This window comes from Zingiber officinale, chromosome 9A, assembly GCF_018446385.1.
Source record: "Zingiber officinale cultivar Zhangliang chromosome 9A, Zo_v1.1, whole genome shotgun sequence".
NCBI lineage: Eukaryota > Viridiplantae > Streptophyta > Magnoliopsida > Zingiberales > Zingiberaceae > Zingiber > Zingiber officinale.
Genome location: NC_056002.1, coordinates 47438485 through 47454759, shown reverse-complemented (window position 1 = coordinate 47454759; position 16275 = coordinate 47438485). Strand labels below are relative to the sequence as shown.

At 40.3% G+C, this 16275-nt stretch overlaps 1 non-coding gene across 1 annotated transcript; it reads left to right on the top strand.

Annotated features, from left to right (window-relative positions):
* The first annotated feature begins 15281 nt into the window (after positions 1–15281).
* On the top strand, positions 15282–15387 carry LOC122022009. Its single transcript, XR_006122759.1, has one exon. It is a non-coding gene; the product is annotated as a small nucleolar RNA R71 (small nucleolar RNA).
* Positions 15388–16275: the final 888 nt, after the last annotated feature.

The window sequence follows — 16275 nt, the reverse complement described above, 5'->3', positions numbered from 1 at the left end:
CGCCACAATCTTTCTTGCACCAGCAAGAATAGGAGTACAAGAATATAGGAAACAAACAAGAACAATAGAAATTGTAAACACACTTGCTTGCCTTCTCGTCGGAGTCCGTTGATGAAGCAGCAGCTTCACGGCTCCTGCAGCTAGAAAACCAGCACGAAGCTCACGCGAAGCTTCAGCGAAGAGGAGCTCAGCAAAGCTCAAATCGCAGTAGTGAGGAAGAAGAAGAAGAAGTATAAACAGTAGCTCCTCAACCCCTTTTATAACCTGCGAAGAAGACACAACAGAAACTAGCCGTTGCTACGCAACGGCTAGGATGTGGACCGATCAGGCTTCATCCTGATCGGTCCACAAGGGTCCTGATCGGTCACAAGACCGATCAGGCCCTTCCCTGATCGGTCATGGTGACCGATCAGGTCCTTCCCTGATCGGTCCCATGACCGATCAGGGCCTTTCCCTCCTTCTGATCGTCTCCTTCTGATCGTCTCCTGATCGGTCTGCAGACCGATCAGGAACTTCACTGTAGGCTACTGATCGATCACTTGATCGGTCTGCTGACCGATCAGATAACATACAGTAGCATACTGTTTGATTACTGATCGGTCACCAGACCGATCAGATAACCCAGTGTATCACTGGATCGATCCACTGATCGATCCAGCTCTTGGTTTTTGCCCAAACCAAGTCCCACGCCTTCCAAACCAATATCCGGTCAACCATGACCTATTGGTATCTCATGCTTAGCATCTGGTCACTCCCTTGACCTGCTAAGACTCCCTACCAAGTGTCCGGTCAATCCCTTTGACCCACTTGGACTTTTCTCTTCGTGTCAAGTATCCGGTCACTCCTTTGACCTACTTGACCTTCTCAACACCAGATGTCCGATCACCCTTGATCCATCTGGATTTTCCCTTGCCCGGCTTCACTCACCAGGACTTTCACCTAGCTTCACTCACTAGGGTTTTCACCTGGCTTCACTCACCAGGATTTCCAATCTGCCTGGCTTCACTCACCAGGACTTTCCAACTGTCTGGCTTCACTCACCAGGGCTTTCACTTTCACCTAGCTTCACTCACCAGAATTTTCCAACTGCCTGGCTTCACTCACCAGAACTTTCCACATCCGGTCCAGAGAACGAGCTACCGAGCCCTCTCCGACCTAGTCCGGAGAACGAGCTACCGAGCCCTCTCCGACTTCCACTTGCCAAGTTCCCATACTTGGACTTCTCCGTGCCAAGTCTCCATACTTGGACTTTCTCCCGTGCCAAGCTCCCTGCTTGGACTTTTCCCATGCCAAGCTCCCTGCTTGGACTTTTCCCGTGCCAAGCTCCTTGCTTGGACTTTTCCGAGTCAGGTCAACTTACCTCGGGTCAACCAGGTCAACTCGAATCAGGTCAACCAGGTCAACCTTGACCTAAGGTTGCACCAACAATCTCCCATCAAAATACAACTCTTTTGTTCTTGTCAAACATCAAAATACAACTCGAGTCAGGTCAACTCGAGTCGGGTCAACCAGGTCAACCTTGACCTAAGGTTGCACCAACAAGACCTGGGTCTTGGAGTAGGAGTCGCCGAAGGCTCCAAATCAAGTAAACTGATTGTATTTTCTTGTGGTTTTTATTTTTGATTTCTTATTTACTTTTCATTTCATTCGCACTCGCAATTTTAAAAACAAGAAAATAAGTTTTTGAAAACCACGTGATTCACCCCCCCCTCTCACGTGCGTATCGATCCAACAAGTGGTATCAGAGCAAGTTATATTCTGAATTGGTGTAACCACCAATCAAGCCGGGGGGAAATATTTTCAGTTTTTTTCTATCTGAATTGGTAAAGCTTTACCTATTTAGATAATTTTTTCGCTCATTTGGTTTTTACTCGAAGTTGGTGCAACACCTCTCGAGTTCTTCTATTATTTTTATATCTCAAACACTGCTAATCCAAGACGAAGTTTTGGGACCTCCTTTCTCTTTTTCTCTTTTCATGTAAGATTCATGGCTCAAAACGAGGGATACAACACTATCCATCCTCCTCTCTTCAATAGTGATAACTTCCCGTATTGGAAGAAGCGGATGGAGGTATACCTGAAGAGCGACTTTGACCAGTGGTTCAACATCACCAGAGGCTCTCCCGTCGACAACGTCGGAATTCCAATGGACCCGGAACATTGGAATCCGGAAATGAAGAGGAAGGCTCAGATCGACTTCAAGGCTCTCAACACAATCTAGTGCGGGCTAACGAAGGAAGAACTAAACTCTATCGGCCCACACGAAAATGCGAAGGAGCTGTGGGATAGACTCATCAAATTGCACGAGGGAACCAACGATGCAAAGGTAACAAAAAGGGACCTTTATTTGAATAAATTATGTAACATAAAAATACAGGAAAGAGAATCTGCGAGTCAACTACCTGCAAGGATAAAAGATATCTTAAATGGGTGTCATACAATCGACCATCAAATAGAGAATCGAGACTTAATAAGATATGCGTTAAACGTGTTTGCTCGAAATGCACTGCGGGCATCCATCGTGGATGCCTATAAGATTTCGAGGAACTTGTCTAAATTAAACTTAGATGAATTGTTTTGCAAATTAGAGTTACATGAATGGACTAATCCCAAATCAAGAAAGGTATTGCTCTTATTGCAAGAATGTTAAAAGAGAATGTTGGAGCAATCACAATGATCCGTGCGACCATGTGTTTTGGTGTTTGGGCAAAGAGTTTAAGTTAGGATTACCCTCATTATTTGATATGTGTATGTGAGTGTGCAGGTTTACAGGATACACATGTGATTCAGCTTGATGGCTTCGGGTCTGGTGAAGGATGGAGCATCCGAGGGACCGTGGACAAGGCAGCAAGGATAAGGGCCAAGGGAAGCGACTTCAAGGAATACACAAAGGATGGCATTGTGGATGAGCCGCGGGCTTGGATGCATCCGAGGGACGAGAGCCAAAGGAAGTAGGCTTGAAGGCAAGAGGTTAAAGCTGCAAAGAAGAGTCAAGTGAGTCGTGAGGGTCTGAGTACTGAGAGAAATGTACTCAGGATGGGAACCCTAGGTATAGGGTTGTACCAGTCGACTGGTACTAGGATCAGTCGACTGGTGGTGAGCACAGAAGCTCTCTGTGCCTGAAATGGCTGGGATCAGTTGACTGGTCCTCGGACCAGTCGACTGGTAGATAGTCATTGGCACGTCGTTGGGCTGGCACCAGTCGACTGGTGCAAGGACCAGTCAACTGGTAACGGGCAAATCAGCTTGCTGATTTCTTCCAAGCTCTATAAGAAGGAGCTTGGGATGGTCGGCCAAGGTGATGAAATTAGACTTGGTTAAAGCCTAATTAGTAGTCATCTAGTGCTCTAGCAATCCAAGTGTTCTTGATCAAATTGTGGCGAGGTTTCTCCACCGATAAGGAGGATTGTGCTAGCCGGAGTTTTCGGGGACTAATCCACCGACGGATTGAGGGATCGTCCACCTTACGGACAACAGTGGAGTAGGAGCAAGTTATCTCCGAACCACGTAAACAAACGTGTTAGCGGTTTGCGTTTCCTTTCTTAGTTTTAGTCTTTCTACTTGTTTGTTTGTATTCCGCTGTGCTAACAAATACGTAGGAAGCGAGTATTTGGCGGCGCCGTCTATCCAACCCCCCCTTCAAGCCGATCACTGATCCTTCACAAGTGGTATCAGAGCGAGGTTTGCACTTCACCCTAGTCTTAACCGAACTCAGCCAACCAACTGGTCTGTAAATGTTTTGTTAATCAATTATGGAATGAAATACATTTAAGTAGTAGTTAGGAGCGTTTAATAAAAAGGTTCCGGAAAAATGGCCGGGTCGAGGCTCGACCCGGCGATCTCCGGCTCAACTCGGGTTTTAAGCGGAGCGGCTGACCAGCTGATCCAGCGGCCGGTTCTGTTTAGGAAAGGGTAACAAACTTACTTAAAGAGGTTAATAGGAAGATTAGAGTTATAAAGAGAAAAATTAGGGCTTGATATTCCCGTGACCTAAAACTCCCGAACCTCTCTTCTCCTCCTCTCTTGCGAACGGCGGTGACTCCACTGTTCGGGCGGAGAAGGCGACGGAGCTAGGCCTTTTTCCGGCCGGTCTTCATCCAACCATGGCCCTCTCATCGTGGAGAACACGCGGACGCAAAGAAGCCACTGGGATTCTCATCTATCTGAAACCCTAGATCTCTCTTTCCGGCTGTAAATCCAAGAAACCCAAGGTAAGTGCTTCTCACCTGCAGTAGGAGTAGTTTCGGACCTTTGTTCTTCTTGAATTCGAAGCATGAGGAGCGCTTATAGTGCAGATTTTTAATTAAGCTCATATGCAGATTTTTATGTAAGCTTATAGTGCAGATTTTAATTAAGCCTATAGTGCAGATTTTAATTAAGCTTATAGTGCAGATTTTAATTAAGCTTATAGGTGCAGATTTTAATTAAACCTATAGTGCAGATTTTAATTAAGTTTATAGGTGCAGATTTTAATTAAGCTTATAGTGCATATTTTTATGTAGGCTTATAGTGCAGATTTTAATTAAGCTTATAATGCATATTTTTATGTAAGCTTATAGTGCAGATTTTAATTAAGCTTATAGTGCATATTTTAATTAAGCATATAGTGCAGATTTTAATTAAGCTTGTAGTGCAGATACAGGAAAGGAAAAGATATTGAAAGGAAGGTGACAAGGAGGTGGTCGAAGGATGTGTGATGCCAGGACTATGGAAGCCTTGGGACTAGGAAGGAGTTTCCTTTAGTTTTCTTTTTCTTTTGCTATGTTAGAAGTATTTGAGACAGTATATGTTATTTTGATGTGATTAGGACATAGTTGATGAATTGTGTTCTTGTGTGATGATTTGTGGTATTGTTTTCTTTTGGTTTTGACACTTATATAACTGCGTGAGAGTTTGTTATCTGTTCCAGCCGCCTGTGGCTGTGTATATAGTGTTTGTATATCAGTTTAGGGTCACCAGTATAGGGGAGATTCTGTCGAAATTTTTCAGTAGGGTTTCCATGTGGTTTTTAATAATACTGGTTAAGTAGAGTTAGTAGTTAAGTAACGGTCACTCTTAGATAATAGTAGTAGTAAGAAGGGTGGTCGTTACACCCCTCTTGTCGGCCTCCGCTGCATCTACAAGTTTAACTCAAATGTAAATTAATCATTAGAAATAACCTAAATTAAAGATAATCATCTCACAAAATTACTTAAAATTACCTAATTGATCATTTAGAATCGGGTGAAATGGATCTAGGTTCAAATAAGTTCAAATTGTTCAAAATTTAAGAAAAATTAATTAAAATCAATTAAACCCAATTAACCTTTATCTTAAAATCTTTTAAAAATCATTTGAAAATTCTTTTAAAAATCATTTTTAAAATCATTTAAAAATTCTCTAAAAATCATTTGAAAAAACTTTTAAAAATCATTTAAAAATTATTTAAAAATCATTTTTAAAATTAAAATCTTTTAAAAATCATTTTTAAAATTAAAATCTTTTAAAAATTATTTTAAAAATTATTTTAAAAATCATTTGAAAAATCTTTTAAAAATCATTTTAACAATTCTTTAAAAATCATTTGAAAAATCTTTTAATCATTTTAAAAATTCTTTAAAAATCTTTTTAAAATCATTTAAAAATTCTTTTAAAATAATTTTAAAAATTCTTTAAAAAATTATTTGAAACATTATTTTAAAAATCTTTTGAAATTTTTTTAAAAAACTTATTTTAAAATCCTTTGAAAAATTATTTCAAAAACTTATTTTAAAATCCTTTGAAAAATTAGTTCAAAAACTTATTAAAAAAATTTCACTTAAATCTTTCAAAATGCTTTGAAAAATCTTTTAAAAGCATACTTTGAAAATTATTTTAAAATTTAAAAATTACTTCTCAAACTTAAATTTTAAAATCCTTGAAAAAATTGTGGTTCCAAACATATGGCAAATTTTATAACTTAGCTTAACATTTACAAGAAAACTTATTTTAAAAGAGCTAAATGTTTATGTCTATACTCATTTTACTCTCTTTTATTTTGATATATGGCAAAGGGGGAGAGTATAAGGAAATTCAAAAGAAATTAAAGAAAATTTAAAATAAAAAGAAATTATTTAAAGGGGGAGCTTCTAATAAGGGGAGAGCTTTAATGTTCTTATGTTTTATTTATGCTTGTGCTAATTTATGCTTATCTTTTTTGCATTTTTTTTCTTAACTTTGAATTTTAATTGCCATAATCAAAAAGGGGGAGATTGTTAGTGTGGGAAGCATCCGACGATTGAACTCAAGTTTTGATAATGGAAAAGGGATTCAAAGTTAAGTTTAATTGTTATCTAATGTGTATGATTGAGTGTTTCAGGAAAGTCCTAGCTGTGGTTATGCAAGGGGAAAACCCTAGGTGGTGGTAACCCTAGGTCATAGGGGGTGGTAACCCTATGCGGAAAGTCTTGGCGGGTCGAAGCTTCGGGTAAAAATCCTAGGGGCCGGTAACCTTAGGTTAAAATCCTGGTGTCGCGAACAGGGTAGAAGTCTGGATGGGTCGAGGACCGGACATCCAACATGAAGACTGGAAGCATCGGACGCCGAGCAAAAGTCCAGTCGATCTGGAGGATCGCACTGGCAACAGGTAAATCTACTGAGAGGAGTAGGTGAGGACGCGTTCCCCGTAGAGGGAACAGTAGGCGTCGGGTAGGGGTGTCAATTCGGGTGGGTCGGGTCGGGTTGGGTCGGGTTGGGTCGGGTTGAGTTTTTTTTTTTTTAACCCAACCCGAACCCGACCTGAACCCGAGTTCAACCCAAAACACCTCAACCCGAACCCGACCAACCCGATCAACCTGTACCCGACCCATATAACCCGAAAATCCGATTCAAAATGACTTTTTTGGCTATTTTTCCTATAATTCTTCACTTTTATCTCAATACTCCATCATTATCATACAAACATGATATTAATATACATTAAAACATCTAAATTTTTAAAATAAAATTTGTTTTAACCCAAAAAAACCCACAAAACCCTATATATAAGCCAACCTGGGTTAACCCGAACCCGACCCAACCCAACCCGAAATTTTTTTGCTCTCCAACCCTCCAACCCGAACCCGACCCGAACCCAAAAATGCCCAACCCGAACCTGATTTTTTTTCGGGTCGACTCGGGTTGGGTCGTCGGGTCGGGTTCATTTTTGACACCCCTAGCGTCGGGTCGACCTAGGGTTTCCGGTAGAAAATTTGAAATCAGACCCGGACAGTCCGATGACTATCAAACTCTTAATTTATCATGTTTATATCAGTTCTAACTTTGTCTTGCAGGGTACGGTATTATTTTGGGACTAACATATCTTGCATGTACAAAAGGAACAAGTTAAGCCTCGAATGAACAGTGTCCGAGGCGCCTCCATGGAGCTTGGAGGTGCCTCGGGTGCAACCCGAAGCCAGCTGTCCAGAGGAGCTGGAGGCGCCTTCATTGGGACTGAAGGCGCCTTAGACCAAGGCTTGAAGGCGCCTTGAAGAGGCTTGAAGGCGGCTTAAACCAGATAATGTGCGACCAGGTCTGTGCTGATCCACGCGTACGACTCGGCGGCCTGGAGGAGCCTTGGACAGGCTTGGAGGCACCTCTAGCACTGTATAAAAGAGGGATTCGAGCAGCAGCCAAGAACAACAATTTAAAAGTGATCCATCTCCAACGTACTGCTAACGAAAGCTTCCGATCAAGTTGCGACAAGTTCCCGACAACCTGGCGCTCCGTTTTCTATAATTTAGTTGTCGGTATTACTTTAAAGTTCTTGTGTACTCATTCTATATTTGTACTGAATTTTACGAAATTATAGTTGTTTCCCAACGTAAACACTCAACGAGCGTGGGCCTTGGAGTAGGAGTCGCCACAGGCTCCGAACCAAGTAAATCACTTGTGTTCGCTTGTTGATTGTTTTATTTTCGCTGCGTTTATTACTCGAGTTTTGCGATTCCGAAACGAGTGAAAGCCATGAGCGCTATTCACCCCCCCCCTCTAGCGCTTTCGATCCAACAACCACCTCATAAGATTCATCTAAATCTCACTCTTGGAGGGGTAAGATATTTCAACACCTTCCTACTGAGGGCTCTTATTATGGAGAAAGCTTCCAATATAGGAATTACAAAATGAAGTATTGCTCTCTCCATCTTCGTCTTCTTTGAAGTTCTCTCAGGTGGTCGAAGATGGTTCAGTGTGAGCTTCCAATTATTAGCCCAAGTGAAATCTGCACATGCAAAGAAAATATAAATCTCCCACAAACATATTAGATAAGATAGAGCCATAACCATATTAAGTTAAGTAGAATAAGAAATAAAAACTGAATCACATCCAACAAAGTCAATGATAGGTACCTCTATAAAATTTTCCAAAAGATCACAAGAAATACTAACCTTACTTTGCTGAGAGATACCTGAAATTTCTAAACATGTGCATGTGACATCCTCTGAATCAAATGATGGTTCTAGCTCTGGCTCAGGTGTTGATGATATCAATGATGGTGATTCTTGAGACTCTGCTAGCTCTGCAAAAGTCCCTACACATTGTTCCACAACATGATCAATTCTTACAACCTCTAAGGGTTTTGTAGACAAAGGTGATGATCCTTGAGATGCTGCTTCCACAACACAACTCCCTACATATTCTTCCATATCATCATCATCAACACATACATCAAAAAATAAACCAACATCTATATCCTCAATAGGAGAATCAATAACAAGAGGATCAATAACTTCACTTGTAGTTTTAAATTGATCTACCACATCACATTCATCATCTGAAAATCTATCACTATAACACCCTATAAAATTTGAAGGAAGATCTGAAAACTTATTTACCACTGCATTATCAATAAAATCCTCATCTGAAGAGTCCTCATCTTTATATACATTCAAAAATCTGCACTCAACCATATTAGTGTCACAGGATTTGCCGAAATCTTTATATTCATTGACCCCAACTAACCTTTGTGGAAAAGAAACCCTTAGTGAAGGTCCTGGGAAAGATTGAACTTCCTTTTTCCCAAATTCCATTTGAGCTTTTGGAGGAGGTCCAACTTGTTGGTGCGGGAAGCATCTGACGATCGAACTCAAGTTTTGATGATGGCAAAGGGATTCAAAGTTAAGCTTAATTGTTATCTAATGTGGATGATTGAGTGTTTCAGGAAAGTCCTAGCTGTGGTTAGGCAAAGTGAAAATCCTAGGGGGTGGTAACCCTAGGTCATAAGGGGTGGTAACCCTATGCGGAAAGTTTTGGCGGGTCGGAGCTTCGGGCAAAAGTCCTAGGGGGCGGTAACCCTAGCTTGAAATCCTGGTGTCGCGAACCGGGAGGAAGACTGGACGGGTCAAGGACCAGACGTCCAGCATGAAGACCGGAAGCATCTGACCAGATGCTGAGCAAAGGTAAACTCTCCTGAGTGGAGTAGGTGAGGACGCGTTCCCCGGAAGAGGGAACAGTAGGCGTCGGTTCGACCTAGGGTTTCCGGTTGGAAATCCGAAGTCAGAACCGAACAGTCTGGAGACTGTCAAATTTATTTCTATATATTATCATTTGTGGTCTAACTCTATTTTGCAGGAAACTAATATTTTTATGCAGGGTTAGGACTGACCAGGATCGGTCGACCGAACCCCCAAGCCAGTAGAACAGATTTCCAGAGGTAGGATCGGGCTCAACTAGGGGATCGGTCGACCGGACCTAGGGATCGGTTGACTGAACCATGGTTGGGCGTCGACTGGATAAGGCCGGCTGGACTGAGTCAGAGCAGCTGATCGATCGACCGAACCTGTTTATCGGTCGACCAAACCTCAGATAAAAGTTGACCGGATCGAGGCGGAGCAAGCGGATCAGATGAGGTGGAGGTCATCTGATCGGTCGACCGAACTGGTGATCAGTCGACCGATCCTCCTCGAGTCAAACTTGATCCTGAGCCTTGGGGATCTGGATCAGATTTTGCAGAGCTATAAAAGGGAGCCTTGGGGTGCAGCTTCAAAACAGAACAACTCGAACAGAAGAACTTGCGATCTGGTGTGCTGCTCCGAAGCCTTCGACTACACTCTACTGCTCCGACAATCGGTAATCACTTTCATCTTTTGTAGTTTGTCGGTATAACTTTTCTTTCAAGCTTATATTTGTACTCACTTGTTTGTAAAGAGTTACGAACTTATAGTTGTTACCCACCAAAAGCGATCAACGATCGCGGGCCTTGGAGTAAGAGTCGCTTAAGGCTCCGAACCAAGTAAACTACTTGTGTTCCTCTGTGTGATTGTTTCTATTTCCGCTGCGTCTATTTTTCATCGAGTTTTACGAAAATGAAAAGTGAAAGCCACGAGCGATATTCACCCCCCCCCCCCCTCTAGCGCTTTCGATCCAACAATTGGTATCAGAGCAGGGTCGCTTCGATTTGGTGCAACGACCAGTCAAGCAAATTTTTCGTGGTGTTTTCAAATTTTTTGGAGTCGATCAGAATTGGTATAATTACTATATTCCGATCTAGTTTCTCGTTCGAATTGATTTTTCTCGAAGTCGGTGCAACACCACTCGAGCTCGCTTTTCTTTTTTAATTTCATACCGCACTGCTAATCCAGGATCATGTCCTGGGATATTCTATTTTCGTATTCTTTGTGTGCAAGGTTTAAAATGGCTCTTCAAGAAGGATTTAGCACAGTCCGCCCACCTCTCTTCTCCGGTGAGGACTTTGGCTATTGGAAGAACCGGATGGAATGCCACCTCAAGACACAAGTCGAGATGTGGATTATTATCCAGACTGGTCTCGAGCTTCTACGTGACGACAAAGGAGAATTAGTCTCATGCATCAACTGGGACACTAGCATAATGAAAAAGGTTGAAGCCAATGCCAAAGCAACCTGCATGCTACAATGCGGGCTGACAAAGGAGGAACTCAACAAAGTAGGACCCTTCTCAAGCGCCAAAGAGCTGTGGAACAAACTAATTGAGCTGCACGAGGGCACCTCCGATCCTAAAGTAAGTAAGCGTGACTTAATTTTCAATAAATTATACAATATTAAAATGCAGGAAGGTGAGTCGGCCAGCCAGCTTCATGCCTGGATACAAGACCTACTCAACGGTCTACATGCAATCGGACAAAAACTTGAGAACCGGGACATCGTGAGGTATGCTTTAAACGTCTTCCCTAGGAATACCTTGTGGGCATCCATGGTAGATGTGTACAAGGTATCCAAGGACTTATCTTCAATTAAGTTAGATGAATTATTTGCAGAGTTTGAGTTACACGAACAGGTTAACTCACGTCCGGCCGAGAAAGGTGTTGCGTTGGTTGTAGGTACCAGCAGAACACGCGAACCGACGTCCAGGCGCAAAACCAAACTCAAGTCCAAATATGAATCAGACGCAGAAGACGACGACGAGGTTATTTCCGAACTGGTAAAACTTGTATGGAAGATATGCAAATTGAAAGAGGTGACTCAAACAACCAAGGAGGACAAGACTGGAGTCACCTGCTACGGCTGTAACCAGAAGGGGCACTACAAGCCAGATTGTCCAAACAAGAAGAAAAGAAGAAAGGTATTGAAGGTAACTTGGTCCGAGTCATCAGATGAATCTGAGACTGACGAAGAAGAACCGACGAGCTTCGTCGCGTTACCAGTGCAAGCGAACATTGTTGACACAGAGTCCTAGTTCGAATCTGAAATGGAGAACGAGTCAGAAACCGAGTCCGAGCGAAGCCACGAATCCGCATTCATTTCCGAAGGACTAAACCCCACTGTAAGTGCCTTACTTGCCGAAACTCAATTAGATGATTTGCAAAAATTAATTCCTTACTTGCTTAAGAAATTAGCTAAATCCAATATTCAGGTCAAGTCACTCCAAAAGGAGATAACAGTCCTTCAGGAAGTGACGGACTCAAGTTCTTTAACTGAGCCTATTCAAAGTGGAAGTTCAACTCAAGTTCAACAACTTGAGGAAGAAAATTCCAATTTGAAAACTCAAATTAAAGAACTTAAGGACACGTTGGAACGGTTCACCATGGGTTCCAAGAATCTGGATCTGATTCTTGGAAAACAGCGAGCCGTTTACAACAAGTCCAAACTTTGATTCAAAACCAAAAGTAAGTATAAATCATATCTATCTCTAGTAAATAGAAATAATAGAAACATAATTCAAGCATGGGTCCCCAAGTCAAACTTGGTTAATCAAGTTGGACCTGGTCACTATTGGGTCCCCAAGGATCAGATCCATTGCCTTAATAGACCATATCGAAGCTATGATCCAGGGGCAGCTAATAGAAAAACTATCTCAATAAATAGATAAAATTGATTGATATTTGTTTATTTATTTTCCTTGCAATATACATGCCTAGACTAGGATAGCTTAAGGATCTAGGCATAATTTACACTTGCTAGTTAAATCTAGGAGTTTCAAGAAGAAAATTAAATATATATTTCTTTGAGTGATTCTGTCTAGGAAGGGGTGGATGATCTCATACCCAAGAAGGCCTAGAGCCTCGCCCTGACCTGGGAATCAATCATAGAAAGACATATTTAATTGACTAATTGGAAAACCTAAGTTTAACTCAAATGTAAATTAATCCTTAGAAATGACCTAAATTAAATATAATCATCTCACAAAATTACTTAAGATTACCTGATTGATCATTTAGAACCGGGTGAGATGGATCTAGGTTCAAATAAGTTCAAATTGTTCAAAACTTAATCAAATCTAATTAAAATCAACTAAACTCAATGAACCTTTATTCATTTTAAAAATTCTTTAAAAATTATTTGAAAAATCATTTTAAAATTTCTTTAAAAATTATTTGAAAAATCATTTTAAAAATTTCCTTAAAAATTATTTGAAAAATCATTTTAAAAAAATTCTTTAAAAATTATTTGAAAAATCATTTTAAAAATTCTTTAAAAATTATTTGAAAAATCATTTTAAAAATTTCTTTAAATTATTTGAAAAATCATTTTAAAAATTCTTTAAAACTTATTTAAAAATCCCTTGAAAATTATTTCAAAAACTTATTTTAAAATTCTTTGAAACTTATTTTAAAATTCTCTGAAACTTGTTTTAAAAATCCTTTGGAAAATTATTTCTAAAACTTATTTAAAAATCCTTTGAAAAATTAGTTCAAAAACTTATTTAAAAAATTTTTAAAATGCTTTAAGAAATCATTTGAAAAATCTTTTAAAAGCATATCTTGGAAATTATTTGAAAATTTTAAAAATTACTTCTCAAACTTAAAATTTTTCCTTGAAAAAAAAACTAATTTTAAAAGAGCTAAGTGTTTATGTCTATACTCATTTTACTCTCTTATTTATTTTGATATATGGCAAAGGGGGAGAGTATAAGGAAATTCAAAAGAAATTAAAGAAAAATTAAAAAAAAAATTATTTTAAGGGGGAGTTTCTATTAAGGGGGAGCTTTAATGTCCTTATGTTTTATTTATGCTTGTGCTAATTTATGCTGATCTTTATTGTATTTTTTTCTTAATTTTGAATTTCGGTTGCCATAATCAAAAAGGGGAAGATTGTTGGTGCAGGAAGCATCTGACGATCGAACTCAAGTTTTGATGATGGCAAAGGGATTCAAAGTTAAGCTTAATTGTTATCTAATGTGGATGATTGAGTGTTTCAAGAAAGTCCTAGCTGCGATTAGGCAAAAGGAAAACCCTAGGGGGTGGTAACCCTAGGTCATAGGGGGTGGTAACCCTATGCGGAAAGTCTTGGCGTGTCGGAGCTTCGGGCAAAAGTCCTAGGGGCGGTAACCCTAGGTTGAAATCCTGGTGTCGCGAACCAGGTGGAAAATTGGACGGGTCAAGGACCGGACGTCCAGCATGAAGACCGGAAGCATCTGACCGGACGTTGAACAAAGGTAAACTCTCCTGAGTGGAGTAGATGAGGGCGCGTTCCCCGGAAGAGGGAACAGTAGGCGTCGGTTCGACCTAGGGTTTCCGGTTGGAAATCCGAAGTCAGAACCGGGCAGTCTGGAGACTGTTAAATTTATTTCTATATATTATCGTTTGTGGTCTAACTCTGTTTTGCAGGAAACTAATATTTTTATGCAGTGTTAGGACTGACCAGGATCGGTCGACCGAACCTTGGGATCGGTCGACCGAACCCCCAAGCCAGCAGAACAGATTTCCAGAGGTAGGACCGGGCTCGACCAGGGGATCGGTCGACCGGACCTAAGGATCGGTCGACCGGACCTAAGGATCGGTCGACCGAACCAAGGTTAGGCGTCGACTGGATAAGGCCGGATGGACTGAGTCAGAGCAGCTGATCGGTCGACTGAACCTCTTTATCGATCGATCAAACCTTGGATAAAAGTTGACCGGATCGAGGCAGAGTAAGCGGATCAGATGAGGTGGAGGTCATCTGATCGGTCGACCGAACCGGTGATCGGTCGACCGATCCTCCTCGGGTCAAACTTGATCCCGAGCCTTGGGGATCTGGATCAATTTTTGCAGAGTTATAAAAGGGAGCCTCGGGGTGCAACTTCAAAACAGAACAACTCGAACAGAAGAACTTGTGATCTGGTGTGCTGCTCCAAAGCCTTCGACTACACTCTGCTGCTCCGACAATCGGCAATCACTTTCATCTTTTGTAGTTTGTCGGTATAACTTTTCTTTCAAGCTTATATTTATACTCACCTATTTGTAAAGAGTTACAAACTTATAGTTGTAGCCCACCGAAAGTGATCAACGATCGCGGGCCTTGGAGTAGGAGTCGCTCAAGGCTCCGAACCAAGTAAACTACTTGTGTTCCTCTGTGTGATTGTTTCTATTTCCGCTGCATCTATTTTTCATTGAGTTTTACGAAAAAGAAAAGTGAAAGCCACGAGCGCTATTCACCCCCCCCCCCCTCTAGCACTTTCGATCCAACACAACTTGCTTATCTAGTGTTGGTGTGATCAATAACCCAACATCATCACACTTTTCACTAGATCTTGTCTGTGAAAGAGGGAGATCTCCTTTATACCTTTTTGAAATAATACTTTCAATCTTTGCCCCCAAATGTTTGAACTCCCCGTTCTGTGACTTGTGATTATCAAGATTCATAGATGGTTGAGTTACAATTTGTTTGACAGGCTTTATAGCATTTATGGCTTGCACTTCATGAATGTTTGAGGGAAATTTCATCCAATTTATGTTCGACCATTCATGGAGGTTCAATGTCACTTGATCAATTAACATATATGCTTCATCTACACTTTTGTCCATAAAAGATTCTCCAGCTGATGAATCCAATAAACTCTTGTCTGAGAAAGAAATTCTCCCATAGAATATGTGCAGAATCAACCATTTTTCAAAACCATGATGAGGGCACTGTCTTTGAAGACTCTTGAATCTATCTCATGCTTCAAATAATGATTCTCTATATGTCTGAGCAAAATTTGTTATGTAATTCCTCATATACACTATTCTGCTTGGAGAAAAAAATGATTCAAAAATTGCTTCTCCAATTGCTCCCAACTTGTGATACTTTGAGGATGGAGAGAATATAACCAAGTCCTTGCTTTATCCTTGATACTGAAAGGAAATGTCATCAATCGAATTGCATCTGCTGACACTCCTTCACATTTCACCATATCACAAATCTCTAAGAATGTTTCAAGATGGAAATAAGGACTTTCTGATACTTCTCCTCCAAATTTGTGATCTTGTATCACGGAAATTAACTTTGGATCTAGTTGGAAACTTTCTACTTCAATTTGAGGTTGCACAATGGGAGATAAAAATCTTATAGAAAAGAGTGTAGAAAAATTTCTCATGAGTCTGCTTGACATGTTAGTGCTCATGGATATTCAAGAAAAAATTATTAGAGAAAAAAAAAATTGAAGAATCAAAGGCAAGAAATAAAATGCAATATGAAAAGTAAGAAAGAAAATGCAGAATTTAAATTGCAAGAAAGAAAGTGCATAATGAAAACAAGAAAGAAAAATGTCTAGAATAATTCATATGTTAATCAACTAATGTGTTTATAAGTTCTTGTTATTCTTGATGCATTTACGAAGTTTGATCTTCTCATACACAAGAACAATATTGCAAGATATGTTTACAAAAGAAAAGTAGAGAAAAAATTTAAATCAAAAGAAAAATAGAGAAAAGTTAGACTAGAATGCTAGAAATCAAGAATGTAGAATTAGAATTAGAATTAGAATTGCAACAAAATAGATTGTCAAGAAATAGAGAGATATGCAAGAAAAAGAATTCTAAAGATTAGTTACAACTATGTTAATTGATCCGGTGATAAGGACGGGGGATCCTCGTCAGCGGGGGTTCAACGGCACGTGGAGGTCAAA